Source organism: Lathyrus oleraceus, chromosome 7, assembly GCF_024323335.1.
Source record: "Lathyrus oleraceus cultivar Zhongwan6 chromosome 7, CAAS_Psat_ZW6_1.0, whole genome shotgun sequence".
Lineage (NCBI taxonomy): Eukaryota > Viridiplantae > Streptophyta > Magnoliopsida > Fabales > Fabaceae > Lathyrus > Lathyrus oleraceus.
Window position 1 is genome coordinate 517,046,174 of NC_066585.1, and position 26,083 is coordinate 517,072,256.

General features: G+C 35.5%; 1 long non-coding RNA gene and 1 pseudogene across 1 annotated transcript; one reads left to right on the forward strand and one right to left on the reverse strand.

The window, feature by feature from the left end:
* Positions 1-1,964: 1,964 nt before the first annotated feature.
* Positions 1,965-3,135, forward strand: LOC127100979 (uncharacterized). Its single transcript, XR_007794553.1, has 2 exons — positions 1,965-2,404; positions 2,935-3,135. It is a non-coding gene; the product is annotated as an uncharacterized LOC127100979 (long non-coding RNA).
* A 1,868-nt stretch (positions 3,136-5,003) lies between these two features.
* Positions 5,004-7,252, reverse strand: LOC127100977 (cytochrome P450 83B1-like; annotated as a pseudogene).
* Positions 7,253-26,083: the final 18,831 nt, after the last annotated feature.

A 26,083-nucleotide genomic window follows, 5' to 3' on the forward strand; every position in this document is an offset into this window, starting at 1 on the left:
ATTTTATGACATGATATAAAATTAAAGGAAAAAAATGGTAAGTTTTTTTTGGAGTTTCTACGAGATGATCTAAAATTAAAAGAAAATAAATGGTAAACTCTTTTTGAAATATTTTTATAACATAATCTAAAATTAAAAATAAAATAAATGGTGAACTCTCTTTTTGGAAATTTTATGATATAATCTAAAATTAAAAGAAAATAAATGGTAAACCTCTTTTTTGAAATATTTCATGATATAATCTAAAATTAAAAGAAAATAAATGTTAAATTTTATTTTTATGATTTTTATGACATAATCTAATAATAATAATGAAAATTACTAAATTAACTTTTTAAATATTTTATAACATAATCTAAAATATAAAATAATAAATGAAGAAAAAAAATTATTTTTGTGATTTTATTATTATGATTTCTATGTATTTTTATTTATTTTAATTTTAAAAGAAATAATAAAACAGAACTTTTAACCATCCACTTTAAAAAAATAAAATAAAATAAAATAGATATAAAGAAATATGTATAAGTTTCTACTAATATTCATCTTATTTGGTATTTTAAGAAAAAAGAAACTCAAAATTATAATTTTAATGAAAAAGTTGACTTTATTTTTATTCATTTTCTATATTTGTTCTCCCTTTTTTATTCTTTTTAAAGAAAAAACTAGGATTAAACTAAAAATAAAATAAAGAGAAGAATAAGTTAATTTAAATGTTTTAAGAAACAAAAGAAAAGAATGAATGGTTAATCCAAAATGCGAGGCTTGAGACCGATGATTCGAGGGTTCCCACCGGAATGCTAGATTCCAATGGTCCTCTTCTTTCGTATTTTCTTTAAAAAGAAAGTTTTTATTTATTTATAATTTATCTTACCAAGATTTCCTTATTCTATTTATTTGATCACATATCAACCTATAATTATTTATTTATTTTGCAACAAAAGATAGATAAATAGATAAATTAATTAAATCGTAGGATGAATAATATATATATATATAGATATATATATATATATATATATATATATATATATATATAATATATATAATATATATATATATATATTTATATATATATATATATATATATATATATATATATATATATAATATATATATATATATATATATATATATATATATATATATATATATAGAGATAGAGAGAGAGAGAGAGAGAGAGAGAGAGAGAGAGAGAGAGAGAGAGAGAGAGAGAGAGAGAGAGAGAGAGAGAGAGAGAGAGAGAGAGAGAGAGAGAGAGAGGAGAGAGAGAGAGGAGAGAGAGAGAGAGAGAGAGAGAGAGAGAGAGAGAGAGAAAGAGAGAGAGAGAGAGAGAGAGAGAGAGAGAGAGAGAGAGAAATCACAACTAAATGTATTATCCAAATAGTAATTAAAATATTAAAATAAACTAAGAAAATGTATTTTTTAAATTTTTTTTAAAACTCAAAATTAATTTCTTTTTTAATAATAAAAAAATAATCTATTTTTAACTTTTTTAACAAAATCAAACAAACAAAAAGAAGAAATGGACCTGGGTTTCAAAGAACAAATGGGGGGGGGGGGGCAAATAGCAGAGGAAAAGCCCAAAGTGGCAGCCCAATGGAGCGAATTGGACTTGCAGTGTCATATACAAAAGGAAAAATGACAAAGTCCAACATTCCAGGCTCAAACAAAACCCTAAAATTAAAAGAGATAATCAAGATAGAAGGTGAGTTTAGTTGCCTCATCTCTTCCTTCTGTCACACACGTATTCTCTCCTGAGAAATCTTAGCAAAAATGACCAAGCAATAAATGTTATCCTCATGTAAATAAACAACCAACATTTAGTGATATTAAAAAGACCATTTTCCAACAAACTTTTAAAATACACATGATTCTAAAAGAAAATAATGGCATTAAATGATATTGAAATAAAATAAATGTAAAGAAGGGGAATTAAAGTCAGTAAGAATCATATCACTAAATATTTCCTCTTTCTCCCTCATGCTTAGTTGGTTCCTCTCTCTCAAAGGTTATTAAAAGGAAAGAGAGAGAAATCAAATCAGACTCCATCCAACCTTTCTCACCAGAGCATAGCGGTGGCCAACGGCGGCGCCGCCTTCTATGGCGGCTCTTCAACTCAAAACCCTAACACCTAAACACGACCCCCCCACCAATTTTTGATGTAGATTTTGAATTCGTCCTCTAAAATAACAAAAAAACAACTATTCTTCTGAATCGAGAGAGAACTAAAACCCTAACCTAACAAATTACCAATTAACGACCTAAACACAAAAAAGACCTCCATTCAAAGTGAGACAAGTAATAAGTAGTAAGGAAAAGAATGTAATGCACGAAGACAGAGGCGAAAACGACCTCGACAGAGTTTTGAGACTCCGACGAGGTTCTCTTACCAACCTCGAAGGTAAACGTTTATGGATCTCTCTCTCTGCTTTAGTCCACTTCAACTTCTTTTTGGACGACTTTTGTTTCCTCTGAAATGAAAGACTATCTTTTGTGGATCAGGTTTTTTCGATTGCTATGGTTTTTTAACGAGCTTTTTGGTGTGACTGCTGGGATTTTTTTATTCTTGATGGTTGCTAGTTTGTTTGAAGGTTCTTAGTCTTTTTCTTATCTGATCTTTGGTGGTTTTATAACTCTTTATCTCAAACGTTTTTTCTTAATTTTTTACCTCCCCTTTCTTTAAGAAAAGAACTCCAATTTATACTGATTTCCCATGCTTTGGATTAGGATTTGCAGTAGTTGATGTTCATTGACATAATTGGATATGCAGTTGGTTACTTTTGAAGTGTGAGAGTTTGTTTTGATCAACTAGTATAAACCTCTGTTATATTTGAAATTGTGATAGCCTGTATTTGCTTTCTTCATATTTTGGCTCTTTGCTTTGTCTCTTATTCTAAAATGGTGTTAACTTGATGCTCTGTTTTACTGCAGGTACAAGACAAAATTTTGCTCCACAAGTGTACTATGGTTAAGGTGTAGAGATGGTAGCATGGCCTAGTCAATTCAAGCCTTGAGAGATCAACTTTTTTTTTGTACTTATTCTCTTTTTTTAATGTAGTTTGTTACTGTAAAAACTACCTTATTATAATGTAAAAACTTATATTTATATTTTTATTGAAATCTTTTTATTTATTTGTGATGTAGAAGACAAAGTGAAATTAAATGTGACTATTTTTTTTTTTAATTTTGAGATAAAGAAATGATATTTATTTATCAAATGTGACCAAATATTTTCTTAAATCCAATTAATAGAATCAAATAAATTATCATGACTAAGATTATCCCCTTTTTTTTAATTCTTGACTTAATTATATCCTTTGTCACTTAGTTCAAAATCTCAAACCAACCTAATTAATTATATTTTCAAACCATGAAAGAATTATGTTAAAAAATCTAACAACAAAGAGCAAAACCAAATAGGTCCAAATAAAATCCAAATTAATTGAATTAAAAAATGCAAATCAAAGCCAAATGGATGCATGGAAAGAACAATTATATGAATGGCATGGTAAATGAAGAAAAAAAATTCTAATAAAATTAAATAAATGCCATTAAAATGAAATTAAAAAAATGGAATAATTTATGTCAATGAGTGGATGCAAGTTGATAAATACAAATGCTTGAAATGTAAATGAATGCCTTTAGGCGGGGAAAAATTTAGGGTATGACAATGATCCCACCGGCCTCTAAGTTGGCCAACAAGTCATGTGGTTATAAAGGATGCTATAGAACTATATGAATTTCCATGTTACTTGCAAACAGTAGAATACATGATCATCCTATGGACTGTATCTATAATTTGTTTGTCATTAAGACTATCAACACTCCATTCATAAATGGCTTTTCCTGAATAAGAATTCTGGAATGGTTCAAGTTCCTCAAAGAGCAAATCTTGCGGTGAGGGGCGTTTGTAATAATACTTTTCTATAGGCCTAGGAGAATAAACAGGGTTTATATTATTAGTATTATTAATGTCAAAGTTACTAATGTCTAAATTAGCAAACATATAAGATAATTGGTCAATATGGTTTTCGTTATTATCCTCAGAATAATCTTCATAGGACATAACTGTGATATTAAGAGCTTTTAACTTTTGTTCTAAAATACGAACAAATTCTTGACCATTGATTTCCATTTTAAATCCCTCAATGGAAATAGGAGGTTGTACTATAGAAACATCCGAAATAGTGGATGTGGACATCTGGTCCTTAGGTTTATTTATGATGTCAATAATGATATCTTGACGTGCTATTTGTTTTTCTAAAAGATTTTTTATGGATAATAGATCTTTTTCCATAGAGATAATTTGTTCTCCTAAGCAAACAAGATAAACATTGGTATAATTCTGAGACCTGATGACGAAATTTAATTCCTTAAGAGTAACTTGATTTTGTTCAACTCTTTGTAACTAAAGGTTAAGTTAAGGGGTAGCTTCAGTATTTTGACTCAAACTTATCGTTTGTTCAGGGGGGAAAACAAGCTTCCATTTTCTCTCCTCTAACATTTTCCCAAGGTCTCTGTAAAACAAGGATTTCTTCTTGTTTTTTACTTATGAAATAGTTAACAAACCATTTCACAAAAGGAATGAAATCCTGCCCAAGGTTCATTTGAGTGTAGTACTCATCTTTAAATTGAGCTAATTCGAGTTTTGAATTTAAAAAAAAAACCATTCTCTGAATTGAGTATATCTCTCATGTTGAAACTCATCATTGATGAGTTGTCTCATCTTGCTACCAGGGGAGTAATCTAACATTAGGAAAAGTTACCTAATTATATATGGTAGAGACATATGTAAGATATATATGTGGTAGAGACAGATGTAAGACAGGAAAATTGATATCTCTTTGGGACATAGATAAGTTGATGGAAAAACTAACTTATGTCATGGACATGATAAAAATGGACAGCAAGCGACTTCATTGCCACACCTACTTTTATACAAATTGGTAAAATCATATGCTTATAGATATAGTGCAATAATGCTCTAAAACATAAATTGGTTGAAGCATAAAAACTAAATAATGCTTTTATTTAAAAATTTAAAGATAGCACAATACAAAAATCCCAATAAACATAACATATTAAACGATAAACCAACAAAACACAATACAAAAAACCCAATAAACATAACATATTAAACGATAAACAAACAAAGTTACTCTAAAGAGATGCATTACATAGGAATTTTAGCAACAAGACAAAGAGGATTCTTCTTGTGTTGAGTGATCCCTGGCAACATTTCATAATCAATATCTTCCTTTTTTAACCCGTCTGGCAATCCCCAATCAAATGCATAGAGAAGATTAGCAAGAACAAGTTCCAAGAAAGCAACTCCCATGGTTATACCAGGACAAATTCTACGACCAGCTCCAAAAGGTATTAGTTCAAAATCTTGTCCAGTAAAATTTATAGAACTTTCTAAAGAACTCTCTAGGAATCTCTCGGGATAAAATTCGTCAGGATTTTTCCAAAAATTAGGGTCTCTCTGAATAGCCCAAGCATTCACATACAATATTGTCTTGGCTGGAATTTCGTATCCACTTAAAGTACACTTTTCACGTGCTTCTCTTTGCACAAGCAATGGAGATGGTAGATTCATTCTTAATGTTTCTTTAATCGCTGCTTTTAAATAAGGAAAATTTTTAATATCATCTTCATTAATAAAATCTTTTTTTCTTCCCACACTCCTAATTTCTTCTTGTACCTTTTTCATTACTCTTGGGTTTTTTATTAGCGCAAGCATAAACCAAATTAATGTGGCTGATGAGGTATCTGTTGCAGCTACAAGCATATCCTAAAAAAAAAAAATTATGATTAAAAACATTAACTCAATTTTTCATATTTGCATGTTATCAAAATATATAATATAATAAGCAAAATAAAACTTAAAAAAAAATAATCTTTTTCTTAAGAAAATCTATGAATTGAAAGAGAAAATCTTTTCTTTTGTCCAACATATTCACATGTGTAGTCCCTACGGAATCTTAGCTAGTCGGTAATGTCCACTCCTTCCACAATCTAATCTGTTCTACTTTTATTTTAATATATTTTCTACTCAAAATAAAATTTTGTTTTATTTATGAGATATATAAAATATTATTGTACCTACAATCTTAATTCAACAGATAAAAATATCGATATTGAACGTTAAGAACCTCATTCTAATTTGTGTATGAGTTTAGTGATTATTATGATTTCATTTATAAACTAAAATAAAAAATATATATTTAATTCACATAAAAACTTGTTAAAAATTAAAACTCATTAAAAATGTTAAAAAAGAAAAAAGAGTTAAAAAATCATACCATGAGGACTCCTTTGATGAGATCAAAAGTGATATCAAAAGGAAGCGAACGTTCTTTCTTCAATCGCAATAAAACATCAACAATAACCTCTTCATCTCCATGTTCTCTATTTGGATCCAAATGTTCATCAATAATCTCTTGATAAAACTTATCAAACTCCTTGTAAATTTTATCAAGACGACCATGCAATCCTCTCGCTTTATCAATCCAACCCGTAAATGGAATATAATCAGCAACAAAGTTTCTGCTAGCAAAGCTTGAAACTCATGCAACATTTCAGGAAACCTACTACTACTCTCAGGTCCTTCATTTTCAAAGGTTTTTCCAAAAGCAATGTTACATATTAGAGAACTTGCAAGAGATATCAATACCTCACTCATATTTGTAACACTTGAAGAATTAGCATTTTCTGATATTTTTTTAATCAGTTTCCTCACCTCAAAGTTTCTTATGGAAGAATAATATGCTACACGTATGGAACTAAAAATATGAATAACACAAATTTTTCTTATATCTCTCCAAGATTCATTGTATTGTGAAAATAAAACTTCTGATCCGTTATAAGATAATTTTTGTTGGCTATATAATTGAGGTCTGTCAGAAAACGTATGGTCATTTTTTTTAAAAATTTCTTTGGCAATTTCAGATGAAGAAACTACAATAGCTTGTCTTGAACCAAGTTTAAGTGAAAATATAGGACCATATATTTTTGAAAAGTCTGCAAGTTGAACACTAATATTAAGGAGGTCTAGTTGGTGAAGATTTCCTATTATGGGAAGGCCTTTAGGACCAGGTGGAAAATGTTTAGTGGTTTTGTGTTTGCGGAAGAAGATTAGGAGAGGAAGAATTAAGCATATAGCAAGGAGAAGTACTAGTGATAACATTGTTAGAACTAATATCACAAATGATGGACTATGAGAAAGAAGATGAATGAGTAACTTGGTCCCTGTGAACACTTATATATTAGTTTAGTAATGAATATCCTCTTTAGTCTAGAAAAAAGAAAAAAAAAATAATCTAAAAAACTAATAGTATTTTTCAATTATTGGGAAAAAAAATTTGGACCACACATTGTCAAGAGAAGGATATATTATAAATTTCAATAAAATAAAATTATGGTAATTTTATAAGAATAAGATTTGGTTCTGCATCTAACTTTATGTTTTGGTAATAACAATACATAGATTTTTAGAGAACAATTTTGTATCTTAATGGTTTTGTTTAGTGTGCAAATACTAGATGAGTTTTGACTTTGATAGAATGATGTGTGACAACATCAGATTCTGAACCTAGTGCACTTTGACTCTAAGATGTGTGTTCTACAAGATAAACAAGCTTTGGATTCTGTACTCAACGCTTCTGAACATAGTTTATCCAAAGCTTTATGACTCAGAAGATTTTGACATTGTTCAGCTCTGAAGTCGTGCGCTTAAAAAATTCTGATGAATTGTGTCACCTGTAACACCCCGAATTTAATTAATTAATTAATTTGAATTATTTAGATTTTTATATGATTAATGTGTGTTTTAAATTAATTGTGTATGATTGTGGGGGTAGGTATCCTTGAAATAGAAGTATGGAGGCAATAAGAATTTGGTATAGTTGTTGATAATTAATTAGAATTTTAATTAGTGATTGAAATAAATAGTGTATTATTTGAATTAATTAAATAAATAAATAAAAATAACTAGAATATGAGCATCTTAATTAAATAATGAAATTTAATTATTTTACTTATTTAATGGGGATAATGAGAATTTTTAATAATTAACCTATAACTATTTTATTTAATTGATTGGAATAAAATAAAAGAGTAGAAATACGATCGAGAAAAAGAAGAATATTATTAGTATTATTTTATTAAAAGAAAATTAGAGTCAAAAGGGGTATGGTGGTAAATAATATGATAAGTGAGGGCAATGGTGGAAGTTCCTAATTGAGGGGGATTAGGTTAATGATAAAAAGGTTAGTAAGAGAGTTTGGAGGGTTTTACGTAAAATAGAATTTTGTGGTGAGAAGAGGGAAGAGATATGGCTAAAAGAAAACTCCATTGTTAGAGCTTGAAGTGTGCATCTTGTTGGAAAATCTAAGGTAAGGGTGAGAACTTGTTCCAATAGTAAAGGGTATGATAGAATGATAGAATGGAGGAACCCTTAACCTCCTTAAGGTTGAGTGTTTTGATTCATAATTTTGAATTTGGATGCCATGATGATTATATGATAAATGTCATGTGTCTTATATGTGTGTAATTTTCTATTTTGATGATTGAACTTATATTCACCATTGTTGCAATTTTGAAGGTTTCAGGCATAATCTTGAAACAGTGATTAGATGATTTAATTGTGTTAAAACTGTAAATTATTAGATAATTATAGTATTGCATGGGTTGTAATTTACTGAATGTTTAGCTTTTTACGGAATCGAAATCGGAGACCCGGAAGGCCTCCAACGATGAAAAACGCAGAAAATTATGCATTCTGTCTCTCACAATCACGAGCATTTTATTGTGTTTTTTGATCGAAATCGTTTTGGCCATAACTTTTGATCCGTAAGTCTAAATCGAGTGTCGTTTGAAGCGTTGGATATCTGAAACAGAGGGCTATAACTTTGTTTCAGGAATAAAATAATTTTGGAGATTATTTCATGGACGTTTTTGGGGTTGAAAAAGATGAAAATTATGTCGGAAAATTTAGAAAATAACAACTTTTTAGTAACGCCTTCGTGCACGGTTTTGATTATAACTTTCAACTCGTGAATCATTTTGGGTTGGGGTTTAAAGCATTAGAAAGGTGACTCTAAGAGATATAATGTGATGGTGATAAGTGAATTGATTGAATATTATTCCTATGCCTACTGTGTTGGTGAAGTTTTTGTTCTTACGTTCGGTTAATGAATTGTTGACACATCCCGACGATTTTGGTCATAACTTTCATTTCATAAGTCCGATTTTGACGTTGTCAAGCTCTGGAGTCGTGCGCTTAAAAAATTCGGATGAATTGTGTCACCAGACTCTAAAGACCATGTTCTGATGAACTGGATCAAGACTCTGAAGACAAAGTTTCTGAAGATTCTCTCAACCAGACTCTTATTCTTCCTTCTATACATGCTTCATTACCTCTTTATCAGAAGCCTCTGAAAATTGAAGATAAGATCAAAAAGGTTTTACGTGAGAAAATAGTACACAGTACAAGATCAAATATTCATCCACTACAATGATTTTGTGGACTAAGGACTGACTATTGTATCATTTTGTCTCTCATTTTCACAGACCGTTATGCAAAGATACAATTGCATTTAAGTATTCCAATTTTACCCTCCAATGGATCTCTTCCTTGCCTATATAAAGAAGACTTGGAAGAATTGAATTGTGCTACACTCTAAGAGATTAACATATACATGAATAATGAGTTTTATGAAATATTTTGAGAGAAAAGAAAAGAAACATACACACAATGAATTTTTGTTCATACTCATCATAGAATATATATTTTATGTGCTATACTTGTAATTCATTTGTGTATTTTTCTTTCTCAGAAGCATTTTGTAAACACATTTTGCATCTCAATCTTTGTGATTGTATTTTCTTGAGTGACTAGGATTTAGTCAGAATTACTCAGAAAGACATTGACAGTTGGTCTTTTTGTTGTAATCAAGTTTGATTATAGTGGATTAAGTCCTTGTGATAAGGCGAAATCACCTTGTTAATAGCAAACCATGATAAAAATAATCGAGTTCATTATTTTTGTTCTTAGTTTTCTATTTGCATCTTTGGGTTGCAAAAGTTATATTTCTTGAAACCCAATTCAAACCCCCTTTCTTGTGTTTCCATTACGTTAAATTAGAATCAGAGCTCTGGTTCTGGTATTGATTGTGTATCCAACACTTCATTGTGTTAGATAAAGATCCAGACTTTTGAAACATTCTGGCAGAAATTCCTCCACCAACTGCACCCGCTAGTAACAATGAAAGAGACCATTATCGTGCCAAAACTTCAGTCTTTAATGGATAAAATTTTGACTATTGGAATGATAAAATAGAAAGTATTTTTCTTGGTCATGATGTGGATATATGATATATGGTAGTTTATGGCTACATTCGTCCTGTTGATGACAGTGGTAACTGTAAGACCCAAATTTTAACCTTAAGATCCCTCATACTATCTCATCATTTGCATTGGCTTTGGGATCACACCTTGGTATCCTCCTTACCCCTCATTCATTGGGTTTGCATTGGGAGATATCACCAAACACATTTTAATGTATCATACTTTATTTTCTTTTGTTTACTAACCAAAATACCAAAAATATGTCTAGTATAGTTTCATTTCTTTTGTAGGTAGTGTGTGCATCCATTTGTGCCCTATCAAGCTCATATCTAGGGCTTGACTCCCTCAATGAAAGAGATCAATCAAGGAAAGGTTCACCATGGTTCTAAGCATCATATATGGATCCCCATGTACTTTATTTGTCAATTTGATCAAGAATTCATCAAAGGTTTGAAGTTTGTTTTCCTTGGAAGCCCTAATTCATCTAGGTATCTTGTATGACTTCCTCAGCCAGTTTCTTCATCAATTGGTCAAAGATTTCAAAGTATACTTCATTGTACATCATCTCAAGCATATATGATTCTCCATGAGACCCAAAGATAAAAAGAACTTCAAGTTTGCAAGATGGTTCAAAGAGGTTGACTAGAGAAAGTCAACTGGTCAAATCTAGGCTTCCCTAGACCCTGTATCCTTCAAGTTTTGTCATATGAAAATTATTCCAAGAGAAACGTTACTCTTTATGACATTCCAAACAAATTTCATGTTGGCATCAAGAGCTAAGTTTGCTTGGAAAGTCATTTTTATGGTGAAATATTATAGGTCATTTTGTTTGTGCCCTAGATAGAAGGTCAACTTCCGAGAACCATAACTTGCTAAATTTTTCTGATATGAATACCATCCAAGTTTCATGATTAATTTCAAGATGTATTCTCCAACTTTTATTCTTCGGTAAATTTCAAAATCTATTTGCAAGGGCATGTACCAAAATGAAACATTATAGGTCATTTTGGGCCATCATCATTGAACAAGCATTTTTCCTCAACTTCTAAAATCCATAACTCCCTCATGCAAGATTCAAATGGTGTCAAATTTGTGCTCAAATTAAAAAGGAATGAAATATCTAAAACTTTTAATAAGTAACCATTTTCATTTGAAGCTTATCGCAAAAGTTATTCAAGGTGGAAAAAGTGATCATTTGACTTTTAACTTAGAAATTTTTCAACTATGTTTGATTTCTCCAACTTCCACCTTAAACTTTTTCATGATCCAAGCTCCAAATGGAAAGAGTTTCAACAGCAAAGTTTCTACCCTTCATGTTACCTTTCCAAAGAGTCCAAGATCATGGCATTTGGAGCATTTTTGAGTGACTTGCATATGGGTGCATTGCATGGCCCCATTTGGAAGATTTTCATGACCAATTTTCATTCCACATTGCATAGCCTCATGTTAAGGTTTCAGCATCACTTATGCACGATTTTGGACTCATTTCAATCATTCGTTGGGCCTAGCACACGCCCATGCAAGCATGCACCATTGTATTGCTATTTTTGGAAAATTTTCAAAAGGTGTGGAAAGCAATGTGTAGGCTATATATACATGATCCTTAAGCTCATAATGAGATTCCTCTTGCCCAAGCTTTGCAGTGCTTCTTCCTCAACCTCCATTAAAAGATAAACTTGAGGATTTCTCTTGAAATTGAGTTTCAATTCTCATTCTGTTTTGGAATTGAAACTCCAAGAATCCAAGCCTTTTAATAATCCATTTCACTTCCTGCAAGTTGTTAGAGACGAACCAAAGCAAATTGGAAGCAAGATCAAGCTCAATTAAAGCAAACCAAAGGTGAATTTTCTGATTTTTCTCTTCTTCGATTCTCCCTCAATTCTCCACTATTTTGCTTGTTCTTTGGTTGTTTAGAGATCTACCAATGTAGGCAACAAGATTGAGTTACTTTGAGGTCAAATCAAAGTAACTCAGTTCATACTCCTCAATTTTCAATTCTACGTATCTTTCAATATAGTAAGAATTGGAGAGTTTTGAGGGAAGATTTGGATTCCTGACAATTTTCTCTTCAAAATAGCATATACACTTTTCATTTTGGTGAAGGTTGATGGTGGACCAGTTCGGTGAGGTCCACCGGAGAAGATGACTAGAGCCCTCACTCCAGTGGTGTGTTGGCATCATCTCATCCCTTTGATCACGTTTAAATGTTATAATCTTGGCCCTTGGTTTGAATGACTCACTTTACAGCGTGTTGACCAGAGTCCACCATGGACTCCACACGCGTGGCCATCTGATCTGCCACCTCAATTAATGAGGCAGATCTGATGGTCCTTGTTTTTTCTTAGTTTTATTTTTATTTCTGATTTTATGTTTAATCCTTTTATTTTGTTTAATTCATTATAAATTCACTTTTAATCCAAAAAGTATGGGACTTTCACCAAAAATCTTTAAATATTTTCCTCTTCTATATTTTGAATTAAAATCATTTTTAGGATTAGTTTTGATATTTTTTGTGAATTAAATGATTTTGGACATGTTTTTAAATATTTTAAAATACTTATGACTTTCCAAAAATTCTAAATTTTTTGTCTAAGGTCATTTGACCTTGTTTGACCTAGGATAAATCCCTTGGCCATTAATTTGGTGATTTGAAGGTGTAGCGGGGTATTCATTACCTTTAGATTTATTAACTAAATCAAAAGTAAATCATACAATTCGAGTTGCCACCGCACTTCTATTTATCCAAAGGAAAGGTTAGAAAGCGAACAAAAATCGAGAAGTTTTACCAAATCAAAAACTAATAAAAATGTCAGAGATCTGGGTAAGGGGGTTGGTTATGCAATGGGAAGGTTTTAAGCACCCAAAACATCCTAGGTACTCCTAGGGAGCCCTTTTCACAATTGTGGTAAGGTAGGTTGGTATTTGTGAAAATTATTTGTGCAAACATGATTGGGGAGATGAGAGAAGAATGTACAAATTATTTACAATTTTGTGTTTGAATGGATAAACCCATTGCCTACGTACCATCTTTAAAAAGATTAGGATCAAAACCTCATAGTTCGGGGTAAAAATCTCAAAAGAAGTTGGTGAATTAATTGGTGAAAAACCTTAAGGTCTTTTGTTATCAAAGGGAGAAAAGTCAACCTAAAACCACAAATCCACCATGTGAGGAGAGCTTCAACATGCTAGTGAGGGGTTAACCCTATAATAAGCATGGAAGTCTTATGGTCCATCACTAAGGATATAGGTGAGTATTATATCAACCTCAAGGATAACTCAAACCTAATAGCTAATGTTTATGAAAAGCTTTGGCAAGGAGTGGCCACTGAAACCACAAAAACATTTAAGTGAATTGTATTTACCAATGAAAAGTATTTACAATGTAAGGTCAATGTTGACCTAGAATTCAATTCAAAATAAGTGTTATGAAAAGAAGTTTGGAAAATCAAAAGCATAATGCTTAGGATTCTAATGTTGAAAACAATGTTAATATTTGCACAAAAGTTTGGCTTGGGTTAGAGTGGAGAGAAGAAGAATAATGGCTAAGGTCCTAAACATGCAAAGATGAAAGAGGAGAAAATAAACCACAATGGAGTTCCCTTCTTGAGATCATAGCGATGATCCAAGTTGTTCCCTTTCCTTTGGAATAGCAAGCAATAAGCAAATAACTCAAGCAAACAATCAAGCAAGCAAGCTCCTAGGAATCTTCCAATGGCTTTTGTATCTCTCACTTTATATGCTCATGACAATGGTTCTTCTACTTGGCTCAATGTTTGGGATCCCTTGCACAAGAACACACAAATCAAAAAGTTCCACAATGCAATAGAAAGAATGGACAAGAGTGAGTTTAGAATTTGGTCCTTTCAAAGTCCTCTTCCAGATTAAGCATTGTAAAGGCATGAGGCCTAGTTGCTCTTTGACATTTTTATTCTTTTATAGCATTCTAAAGGCATGAGGCCTAGTTGCTCTTTGACTCCATTTTGCATAGGGAATATCCTAAAGTCTAAGTTCTTTTGTCCATTTTCATTTTGTTCACACAATCAAAACAAAACAAGCACAATAGTATATACACAATTATGTGCTCAAGTGAGCAAAAGGCAAATTGCATTAACATAAACATGAGCTCAAGTGAGCAAAGGGATTGTGAGATATCGCCGCCGTTCGACAGTTGTTTTAATTCTTAACTCGTAGTAACAAGGGGGTTTTGGTTTTAGTCACGGTAGCTTGCATAAAAGTGTAAGAAAATGCGGTAAAAGTTTTGGTTTTTCTATTTGAGAAAGATTGTCAAAGTTAAGGTTCGACGATCACTTTGCATGTATACGTTCGATCAACAAGACTCATAAACTCCTTTAGATGATAAACTATTTCACAAAGTCCTCCCAATGTGTTTATCTCTAACACACATTGTGAGTTTTCCCATTTTGATCCATTGTTTATCTCTAACACAATCTATCAAAATGACAACTTTTTGGTTCAACCTTATGGTGAACAAAATCATTCATTACTATCTCTAGCTAACAAACAAGATTGGATGAAAACCTAGGTAAAGAGTTGGTAAACATCTCTCGATCATAAACCAACACAAAGAGTTATCGATAAAACAAACTTTTCACCATATATTCATCATTAAAGAGTTTACAAATGAAGATCATCTCATATACACACAAAGCTTATGATCATCTACATCTAACCTTGACAAAATGAAGAACTTAGCCACTCATTTTCATGGTGGCTTGTACAACAAGTCTCGGTTGAAGGTTGATCAACATCCAAGTCGAAGAATCGAGATTGGATGGGAATCCACCTTCTTTTTGTGGAATATTGTTAAGAGATGAAGAAAAATGAAGAAAATGTGTTTCTAGGTTTCAAAATATCTCTAGAGCAATGCTGGAAAATATCTAAGAAATGCTAAGTTTAAAAAGTACAAAGTATGGCTTCCAAAAAGTAGCCCCTGCTACTTATAGTACTGCTGTCTGAGCTGTCATGCTCGCTAGGCGAGCAGAATGGTTCGCCTAGCGAGCCCCAAAGTAGGCACCAGAGGCACCTGCGCCCAGAGAAATATCCTTCGCCATATTTCATGTGTTCGCTAGGCGAAGCCCACGCTTCCACCTTCGCTCCAGCGAGCTTAGATGGTTTTGCTACTGGAATTGCTCGTTGGGAGCTCGCTAGGTGCTCGCCTAGCGATTTAGTGCTGACTGTGCTTTTGACCAAGTCTGGGCGTGTTCGCTACCACCTTCGCTGGATGCTCGCCTAGCGAGTTTGCTGACTTTGCTACTCTAAAATTCTGGGAATGCTCGCTAGCAGCTCGCTGGGTGCTCGCCTAGCGAACACTTCGCCACAGCACTCGCCTAGCGAGCATGCTGATGAATGCATTATTTTCTTAGTCCCTTTGCCAACTTTCTTGTGCCTTCATTTTCTATTATTTCATGCCTAATTCCTGCACAATAACGCATAAATTAAAGGTACCAATATCGTTTAACATTGTATTGCAATTCATCTAAAACAAAGGCAGTTTCAAACACTTTAGCAACAAAAAGGAGTGAAAGATGCCCACATTTGATAGCTCAAATAAGCACTTTTTGGCATCTAACAACTCTCCCAACTAGATTCTTGCTTGTCCTCAAGCAAAGTATGCCTCTTGAAGGACAAGATGATTTGCTTAAAGAAAAAGGTTTCTCCGAAGTCGGATAAAACGGCTCAAACACAAGCGAATAAACCAGATACAAATTCCCAATGGTTAGAATAACATAATACACAAAAACTAAAACTTAATAGAAATGCAAAATATGTATTTATCCACAACAATATTATCTTGAATGAATCACCCTATCTCTCCTCTTCGAATAAGGATTGAAGAAATTACGCGTTTGCAACCGCGGGGACAATCTCTCTCTCTCCAACAAACAATGAAGAAATCAATTCAATTCATACAATGTCTAACAATTATAAATGAAAATGCGGAAGCACGAAGATCACTAAGGACTTTCCGGTTGTAGCTTGGTTAGGTTTACAAACAAGGGTCATTTCTAAGGCCATTGAAAACGAAATTTCCGATGCAAAAGAGACATTCACTGTACACTATTCACACATCTCAACTTCGTTCCCTTTTGTTTCTCATTTGAAACCTTCATAACTCTTATTTCACAACTCAATTTTTGTTTTTCACTATTTTTCTTCCCAGCAAGCATTCATTTTCATTTTCTCTATTTTTTCTTTTCTTTCACATCATATTTACAAAACAAATGTTTCTCTTTTCTAATTTTTTTTTTTATTTTCAGTGCTTGCTTGGTTTTTCAAGAGTTGTGGCACTTACCGATTCTCTTTTTCGTTCTCCCCAACTTATTTCTTACTCACCCTAAGTGAATGCTCTTGACTTTTTACGGCAAAAGAATAATTATCAAAATTTTCCGGGTTTCAAGAAAAAAGATTTTTGACATCTCGCTTTATTTCAAGCTGAGATTCAACTGTTTAAGCTCAAAGGGGTTAATGAATACTCTCTCTGCTCACGGATAAGTTGTATTTGGAATTGGTTGTGCTCGATAGAAAACAAGCGCCTTGATCATTTCTAATTGCTTCCACATATTCACAATAATAAAAGACAAAGCATGAATCAAATGAATCAACAAAGCTTATTAGAATCCAACATTTAAGTGTACAATAGAGGTTTCCTCACCATTTGTGGTTTTAAGTCCTAGATGAAACATTCATTCAATTATGTTGCAAAAAGACAATATTCAATTACAAAAAAGAGTAAAGTTCTTAATGCATTCTAAAATTCTAGCTGGAGGTAACCATGTACCTTAGCATTATTCACTTGTTTATTTTTATCATTGCCATCCAAGCTCGGATGCACCTTCATTGGATACTTCTTTGAGGAGCAACCAATCTAGAAGGTTTGACACTCAACCAACCAAAAATTTATTAAAACAAAAGAAATTTAAACCAAACAAACAAAAGAAATTTTAAAACATAAATTATAACATTACTTCAAAATTTTAAAAATAATGTGCGTGGGGGACAAAACACCCCAAAAGTACATAACAAAAATCGAAATACTACAAATCTGAAAATACAATAAAAATAAAACAAACTTAGCCCCCAAAGGACTCAGAACCCTTATCATTACCGGCCTCAGAACCGGTAGCATCATCACTATCATCATCATCATCATCACCTTCATCCTCAGCACCACCAGAAGCACCAACACCAGATGCACCAGCACCCGCCCCCTCTCCGAACACAGGCATGTCCACAGGCCAGCTAGCGTGCTGCAGAAACTGCTCACGTGTCATCATTGAATGCTCACCGGAGGGGTCACGCACCTGCAACTGCAACAACTGCATAAAATCGTGCATATCGAGCATGGCGCGCTGAGTTGCCGCCATCCAATCCCAATTATAGTTGAAGACAGCCTGTTGGAAAGGATCGGATCCCTGAGCAAAAGTACCAGGACCATCAGAAGCCCCAGTAACCTCAGCAGCTGAACTACTTCTTAAGTTCTTCGGTTTGCAGTACTTGGCCACGTATCTGTCATCGATGGCTGGCGGGATCGTTATTTGACTCCTGGAGGGTAGCTTCACCCTCGCTTGTTGGCACAAAGCCATGATGAGACACGGGAAAGCAAGGGGACAATCTACTCGTGCCCCCAACTTTAGCCCGCTCTCAATCACGGACTTCAACTCCAAAGCAATTATCCTCACCACATCAATTTGGATATTCGTGAGAATGCAGTGAACCAAGTGTGCCACTGGGATCGGCACGGTTAAGGTGTGAGACTTGGGTTTTATATTTGTCAGAACCAACATAAGGATCAATTGAGCCAAGGGAATCATGTCCTCCCTATGGTATCTCATCGGAACCCCAGATGGGTTCAGCTCAACTGGTTTCCCTTCAAAAAGCAGGGCAGCAGAAATTGAATCGGTATCCCGGTGAAGCCTCAAATCCCTATGGTATGTGTCTCTCTCATTTGCCCCCAGATGGAGCGGTTCACCCAAGACACGGTTAATTGTGTCCCGATCGAAAGCAACAGTACGGCCGGAGACTCTAGTCGTCCATGTGAATGGCTCATTATCGTTAGGCAGTGCGTTCGCGTAGAACTCACGCACTGTTTCGATGTCATAATGCTCAAGGGGAGATATCAACCGGTCCCACTTTTTGCTATGTATCAACCCGACAAATGTACGGTAGGTGCCTTCGGGGTTGATTATAAATCTCTTTTCTGGCAAAAAATTTCACTTTTCCAAAGCCACATATCTAGCCGCTTGCTTTGCCCCGACAAATTTGTCGGTGTCGAACTGTATGGGCACGGTACGGGAAGTGCTCCCGACCTTTCTTTTTTTCGAAATGCTGGACTTGGATGCCATTTGCAAAGACATAGAGAGGAAACAACACAAACACAAAACAGATTAGAAAGCAAAACAGAATTCCAACTACTGTCATGGTCGCTGCTGCTTCGCCTAGCGATGACCTAGCGAAGCTTCGCTACAGGTTCGCCTAGCGAAGTGGCAGCGAATGCTCGCCACTGATTCGTCTAGCGAGATGCTAGCGAATCTTACGGGTTTTGGGTTCTGAAATGTTTAACAACCAAATTCCAAGAAAACCTAAGTCTCATGGTATCCCTTTCAGAAACAAAATGATTTATCATGCAAAGAATCGTTCTAAGATACATGCAATTCTAAACCCACATGCAAAACCTAATGATACCCACAATACCAAATTCACCCTAAATGTCACATATTCAGAAATTTCAAGCAAATTGGAAACATAAAGTAATGAAGAAAAGGGAAAACCTGATTTGAGATCTGTTGAATTTGAAATGCACAGGAGGTTAGGGATGCAATGTTAGGGTTTGTGTGAGAATGAATGTGAGAGCGTTTGTGAGTGCTAGTGAGAATAAGCTTGATACTTTTATCAGACTAAAAAAAACGAAATAACAAGTGTTTGGGCCCAAATGAGTGGCCCTGTGAAACAGAAATAAAGTGCTGCCACGCAGCGCTCGCTACTGCTTCGCCTAGCGAGCAGATAGCGATTCATCTCGCTACTGCCTTCGCCTAGCGAGCAGCTAGCGAGCATGACAACAATTTGTTTTTTTTCATAACAGCAGGTAAATCACATTCAGCAAGGTTTATCAATTGGAATCCCAATACCACACAACAGAAAGCTTTTAAATACTTACAATGTTGGGGTGCCTCCCAACAAGCGCTTGTTTAACGTCGGATGAGCTCGACGGTTCGATGCTCACAGAGGAGCATCCAAGGAAATAGCACAGCTCTCGCGATCCACATGACCGCTGAGATAAACCTTCAAACTTTGGCCATTCACCTTCCAACTCTCCTTCTTGTCCATGTCCTCAATGACAATAGCTCCATATTCCTTGACTTCTTTGACCCGAAATGGCCCGGACCATTTTGATTTCAATTTTCCAGGGAATAGCTTCAACCTGGAATTGAACAATAGGACCAACTGTCCGGGCACAAATTCTTTCTTTCGAAGCTTTTTGTCATGATATTTTTTTACCTTTTCTTTATACAACCAACTCGAGTGATATGCGGCATTGCGCATCTCTTCCAACTCGAGCAGTTGCACTTTCCTTTTCTCACCGGCCAAATCCTTTTCAAAATTTAAAAATTTCAGAGCCCACAAGGCTTTGTGCTCCAATTCGACCGGCAAATGGCAAGTTTTACCAAACACCAATTGAAAAGGAGTGAGCCCAATTGGAGCTTTAAAGGCGGTACGGTATGCCCATAACGCTTCATCCTATTTTTGTGACCACTATTTTTTCGAATTTGACACAGTTTTCTCAAGAATTCTCTTAATCTCACGATTAGAGACTTCGGCTTGACCATTAGCATGTGGGTGATACGGAGTTGCCACTCTATGTGATACACCGTAATGTTTTAAAATGCTTTCTAACGGTGCATTACAAAAGTGTGACCCTCCGTCACTAATCAACACTCGGGGGGTTCCGAAACGGGAAAATATGTTTTTCTTCAAAAAAATTATTACCGTTTTCGCATCCGCCCGAGGTGAGGCAATCGCCTCAACCCACTTAGAAACGTAATCAACTACGACAAGCATATACTCGTTACCATAAGAAGGTGGGAATAGTCCTACAAAATCGATGCCCTAACAATCAAATACTTCAACCTCTTGGATGTTTTCGAGAGGCATCTCGTCTCTCTTACCAATCCCACCACTTCTCTGGCAACTATCACAACTTTGCGCATGAGCATGTGCGTCTTTGAAAATAGTGGGCCAATAAAATCCTGACTGAAGGACTTTAGTGGCCGTTCTTACCCCATTATAGTGTCCGCCGTAAGGCGAGTTGTGACAATCCCAAAGGATGCTCTGCGCTTCATCGCCAGTAACGCATCTCCTTAAAAGGTTATCACTACCCAACTTAAACAAGTATGGGTCATCCCATACATAGTACTTGGCATCCGAAAGAAACTTCCTTTTTTGGTTCGAAGTTAGGTCGGGAGGCACAAAACCACTAGCCTTGTGGTTCGCAAAGTCTGCAAACCACGGCCTAACTTGAATTTTGAAAAGTTTTTCATCAGGAAACTCTTCCCGGATTTCCTTCTCTGAAGCGGTAACCTCCATATTAACTAAGCGAGATAAATGATCCGCCACCAAATTTTCCGATCCTTTCTTGTCTTTGATTTCAACGTCAAATTCTTGCAACAAGAGGATCCAACGGATCAGCCTTTGCTTCGAGTTCGGTTTGGTGAGCAAATATTTAATCGCCGAGTGGTCGGTACACACTACGACTTTGGACCCTATAAGATAAGACCTAAACTTTTCAAGTGCATACACTATGGCCAGTAATTCTTTTTCAGTGGTGGCATAGTTAATTTGAGCCTCATTAAGAAATTTACCTGCGTAATGTATCGCATGAAAATTTTTCTTTTTTCTTTGGCCTAATACCGCTCCGATTTCATAGTCGCTCGCATCACACATGAGCTCAAAATTTAGATTCTAATTTGGAGCGACTATAATTGGAGCGATAACCAATTTTTCTTTTAAAATCTCAAAAGCTTGCAAACATTCATCGGTTAAAAGAAATACCTGATCCTTAGCTAGCAAGTTACTCAAAGGCTTAGCTACCTTTGAGAAGTCTTTGATAAAGCGCCGATAGAAACCGGCATGCCCTAGAAAGCTTAGGATTCCCTTCACATTCCCCGGAGGAAATAACTTTTCAATCACTTCAACCCTAGCACGATCAACTTCAAGCCCTCTTGAAGAGACTTTATGGCCAAGCATTATCCCCTCGGTCACCATGAAGTGGCACTTCTCCCAATTAAGAACAAGATTGGTCTTCACACATCTTTCAAGAACCGTTTCCAAGTTTGCCAAGCATAGACTAAAGGAACCACCAAATACTGAGAAGTCATCCATAAAGACTTCCATTGTTTTCTCGATAAGGTCGGCAAAAATAGCTTGCACACATCTTTGGAAAGTCGTCGGTGCATTGCACAACCCAAATGGCATTTTACGGTATGCGAAAATTCCAAAAGGACATGTGAAAGCCGTCTTTTCAAGATCGGTCGGGTCAACCGCAATTTGGTTATACCCGGAATAGCCATCTAAGAAACAATAGTATTGTTGCCCCGAAAGTCTTTCTAGCATTTGATCCATGAACGGGAGTGGAAAGTGATCTTTTCGAGTTGCGGTATTCAACCGCCTATAATCAATGCACATTCGCCACCCCGTTGCCACTTTTGTCGGGATCAACTCATCTTTTTCATTTCGAATCACGATAATGCCACCTTTCTTCGGAACCACATGCACAGGACTAACCCATTGGCTATCCGAAATCGGGTAGATCATTCCCGCATCCAACAACTTAACAACTCCCTTTCTAACAACTTCCTTCATAGTAGGATTTAAGCGGCGTTGTGGTTGAGCTACCAGCTTAAAATCCTCTTCCATTAAGATCTTGTGCATGCAATAGGAAGGACTAATTCCTTTGAGATCGGAAAGAGTCCAACCCATGGCTTCTTGATTTTTTTTCAACACATTGATCAAACGGGCTTCTTCATTCTTTGTCAAAAGATTGCTTATGATAACCGACTTTGCTTCGGTCTCATCTAGGAATACATACTTCAAAGTAGAAGGTAACAATTTCAATTCAATCGGCGATTTTTCTTCATTAACCTCCTTCTTCAATACTTCCTCCTCAACTTCCCACGGATGTAACTCTTCTAGACTATCAAGTTCCCTTAGGCATTCATCAAGAGCTTGCTCTTCTTCAATTGTGAAAACTTCGAAGGAGTCATCAAGAGCTAACTCCATAGGGTCTATCTCATGAATATGTTTAGAAACCTCAATAGTTTCCTCTTCGATCACATCAATGCGAAAGCTATCACTTCTATCCTTTGAATGCTTCATGGCTTCGAATAGATCGAAAGTAACTTCTTCATTTTGGACCCTTACCTTCATCAAACCGTCGTCAACGTCTATCATCATGCGTGCGGTTTTCATGAACGGTCGGCCAAGAATGAGCGGAGCATCGTCGTCCTCTTCCATATCAATCACAATGAAGTCAACCGGGAAGAAAAATTTGTCAACTTTGACCAACACATCTTGGGCTACGCCATGAGGATGGGTAGTCGACTTATCGGCCAATTGCAACGTCATCCGGATGGCCTTGATTTCAATGTTGCCAAGCCTCTTAACAATAGACAATGGTATTAGATTAATGTTTGACCCTAAATCAATTAGTCCTTTTCCGACATAGACATCACCAATTTTAACCGGCAAAGTAACTCGTCCCGAATTAACCTCTTTTTTTGGAAGCGTTCGTTGAATGATTGCACTACAACTCGCATCTAGGACAATGGTCTCCGGTTCCGTATACCTCCGCTTTTTAGTAAGTATGTCTTTCATGAATTTTGCATACTTTGGCATTTTCTCCAATGCTTCGGCAAATGGAATGTTCACTTGCAGTTGTTTGAAAATATCCATGAACCGGGCGTAATGTCGTTCATTCTCCCTTTTAGATGGAGCATGTGGATACGGAAGGTTTTGGATTGGAGTAGCGCTCACTACCTCCTTTCCTTTAGCAACTGTAGAACTTCTCGCTCTTTTCTTTTTCACTTCCTCCACCATCACTTCATCACTCTTATTTTTCTCAATTTCCACACTTTCTTTATTTTCAACTTCACCATTTTTTTCATTCTTTTCAACTTCTTCCTCACTCCACTCCCCAACTTCACCATCAATACTATCCTCGATTATTTTCTCCTCATCATTTTCTTCATCCTCTTTTTTTTACTCTCATCTCTCTTTTCACTCTCACTAATCAACTCCCTTCCACTTCTCGTCGTTATCGCTTTACAATGCTCTTTAGGATTCGTTTGCGTGTTCGCCGAAAAAGATGGTCCAGGTTGTTGTTCCGTTAGTTGCTTAGCAAGTTGACCGACTTGAGTTTCGAGATTTTTGATTGCCGCATCGTTGCTCTTTTGATTAGCCATCGACATTTGCATAAATTGTGTCAATGTCTCTTCCAACTTTGAAGTTACGACCGGCGGTCGTTGAGGTTGGTAAGGATTTTGGGGAGGGTGTTGATGGCTAGAAGAACCACCCCCATAACCTTGGTTATGGTAATAGTTACTCCTTGGTTGGAACCCTTGATTCCCTTGAAAGTGTTGTTGTTGATTTGGAGGATGTGGTTGATACGGTTGTTGTTGTTGTTGCCTCGGTTGGTAGTCTCGTTGGTTCGCCATGTAATTTACTTCTTCGAACCCGGGAGGTGGACAAAACCCGGTGTCATGCTCACCTTTGCAAAGCTCACAACAAGCTATTTGTTTAGCTTTTGAAGGCTCTCTCAACTCTTTTATTTGTTGAGTTAAGAGTTCAACTTGTTGGGAAATGAGTTTGTTTTGGGCAAGAATGGCATCGTTCGTCCCAAGTTCAAGCACTCCCGGTTTCTTCGAAGAGTTGCCTCTACTTTGACTTTGGAGGTCATTTAGAGCCATTCGGTTAATGATATCAGTGGCTTCTTCGGCGCTTTAGACAACAAATAACCACCCGAGGTAGCATCCAGCAAAGTCTTGCAATTTGGTTGAAGGCCATTTTTGAAAATGTGGATTTGAGTCAATTCGTCGAAACCGTGCCCTTTGCACTTCTGAAGCATGGATTTAAATCTTTCCGATGCTTCATTCAATGATTCGTTGGTCCCTTGTGAAAACACGGAGATTGCCGTTTTGGATTCCATGAAACGGTTGTGGGAGAAAAATCTTTCAATGAACTTCTCTTCCAACACGTTCCAATCCGTCATGAATGCAGGTGTTTGATCCAAGTACCAATCTTTCGCTTTGCCGAGCAAAGCATGGGGAAATAATCTTTTGAACAACAGTAGCTCTTGAGCTTGATCAACTCCGGCCGCCAATGCTATCTCATAAAATTTGGTGAGAAAAGCAAAGGGATCTTCATGGTCCATTCCGGTGAATGGACTTCCATATAGCAAGTTAAGAGTTCCCGTCTTCATCTCGGCTTGCCTTCCCGTGTGGTTGGCAAACTGAGTAGTATTCCTTGGACTGTTGACACATGGTGTGGAAATGGGCGGTGGTTGTGGTGGTTGATCCATGATAGGTGTGAAAGGTGGTGGATGTGTTGTAGAAGAACTTTCTCCTTGTTCTTGTCGTTGTCTAGCTTGCTGCCTCCTTTGTCTCGTTCTGCTATTCAGTCTCCTTGCAGTTCTTTCAATCTCTGGATCAAAAAGAAGTTCGTCCTCGGGAACCTGCCCTCGCATAAAACGAAAGCTGCACACTAAACCAAACAAATTACAAGCACAAGTCAAAAAATTCAAAAGCTAAAAATCTAGCAACTATTACGATGCTCGCAATATCAATTTACAATCCCCGGCAACGACGCCATTTTGTTGAATGTAGTAATTTTAAGTATCGGGTTTTTGTTATCATATCCACAGGGATTGTGAGATATCGTCGCCGTTCGACAGTTGTTTTAATTCTTAACTCGCAGTAACAAGGGGGTTTTGGTTTTGGTCACGGTAGCTTGCATAAAAGTGTAAGAAAATGCGGTAAAAGTTTTGGTTTTTCTATTTGAGAAAGATTGTCAAAGTTAGAGTTCGACGATCACTTTGCATGTATACGTTCGATCAACAAGACTCATAAACTCCTTTAGATGATAAACTATTTCACAAAGTCCTCCCAATGTGTTTATCTCTAACACACATTGTGAGTTTTCCCATTTTGATCCATTGTTTATCTCTAACACAATCTATCAAAATGACAAATTTTTGGTTCAACCTTATGGTGAACAAAATCATTCATTACTATCTCTAGCTAACAAATAAGATTGGATGAAAACCTAGGTAAAGAGTTGGTAAACATCTCTCGATCATAAACCAACACAAAGAGTTATCGATAAAACATAGTTTTCACCATATATTCATCATTAAAGAGTTTACAAATGAAGATCATCTCATATACACACAAAGCTTAAGATCATCTACATCTAACCTTGACAAAATGAAGAACTTAGCCACTCATTTTCATGGTGGCTTGTACAAAAAGTCTCGGTTGAAGGTTGATCAACATCCAAGTCGAAGAATCGAGATTGGATGGGAATCCACCTTCTTTTTGTGGAATATTGTTAAGAGATGAAGAAAAATGAAGAAAAAGTGTTTCTAGGTTACAAAATATCTCTAGAGCAATGCTGGAAAATATCTAAGAAATGCTAAGTTTAAAAAGTACAAAGTATGGCT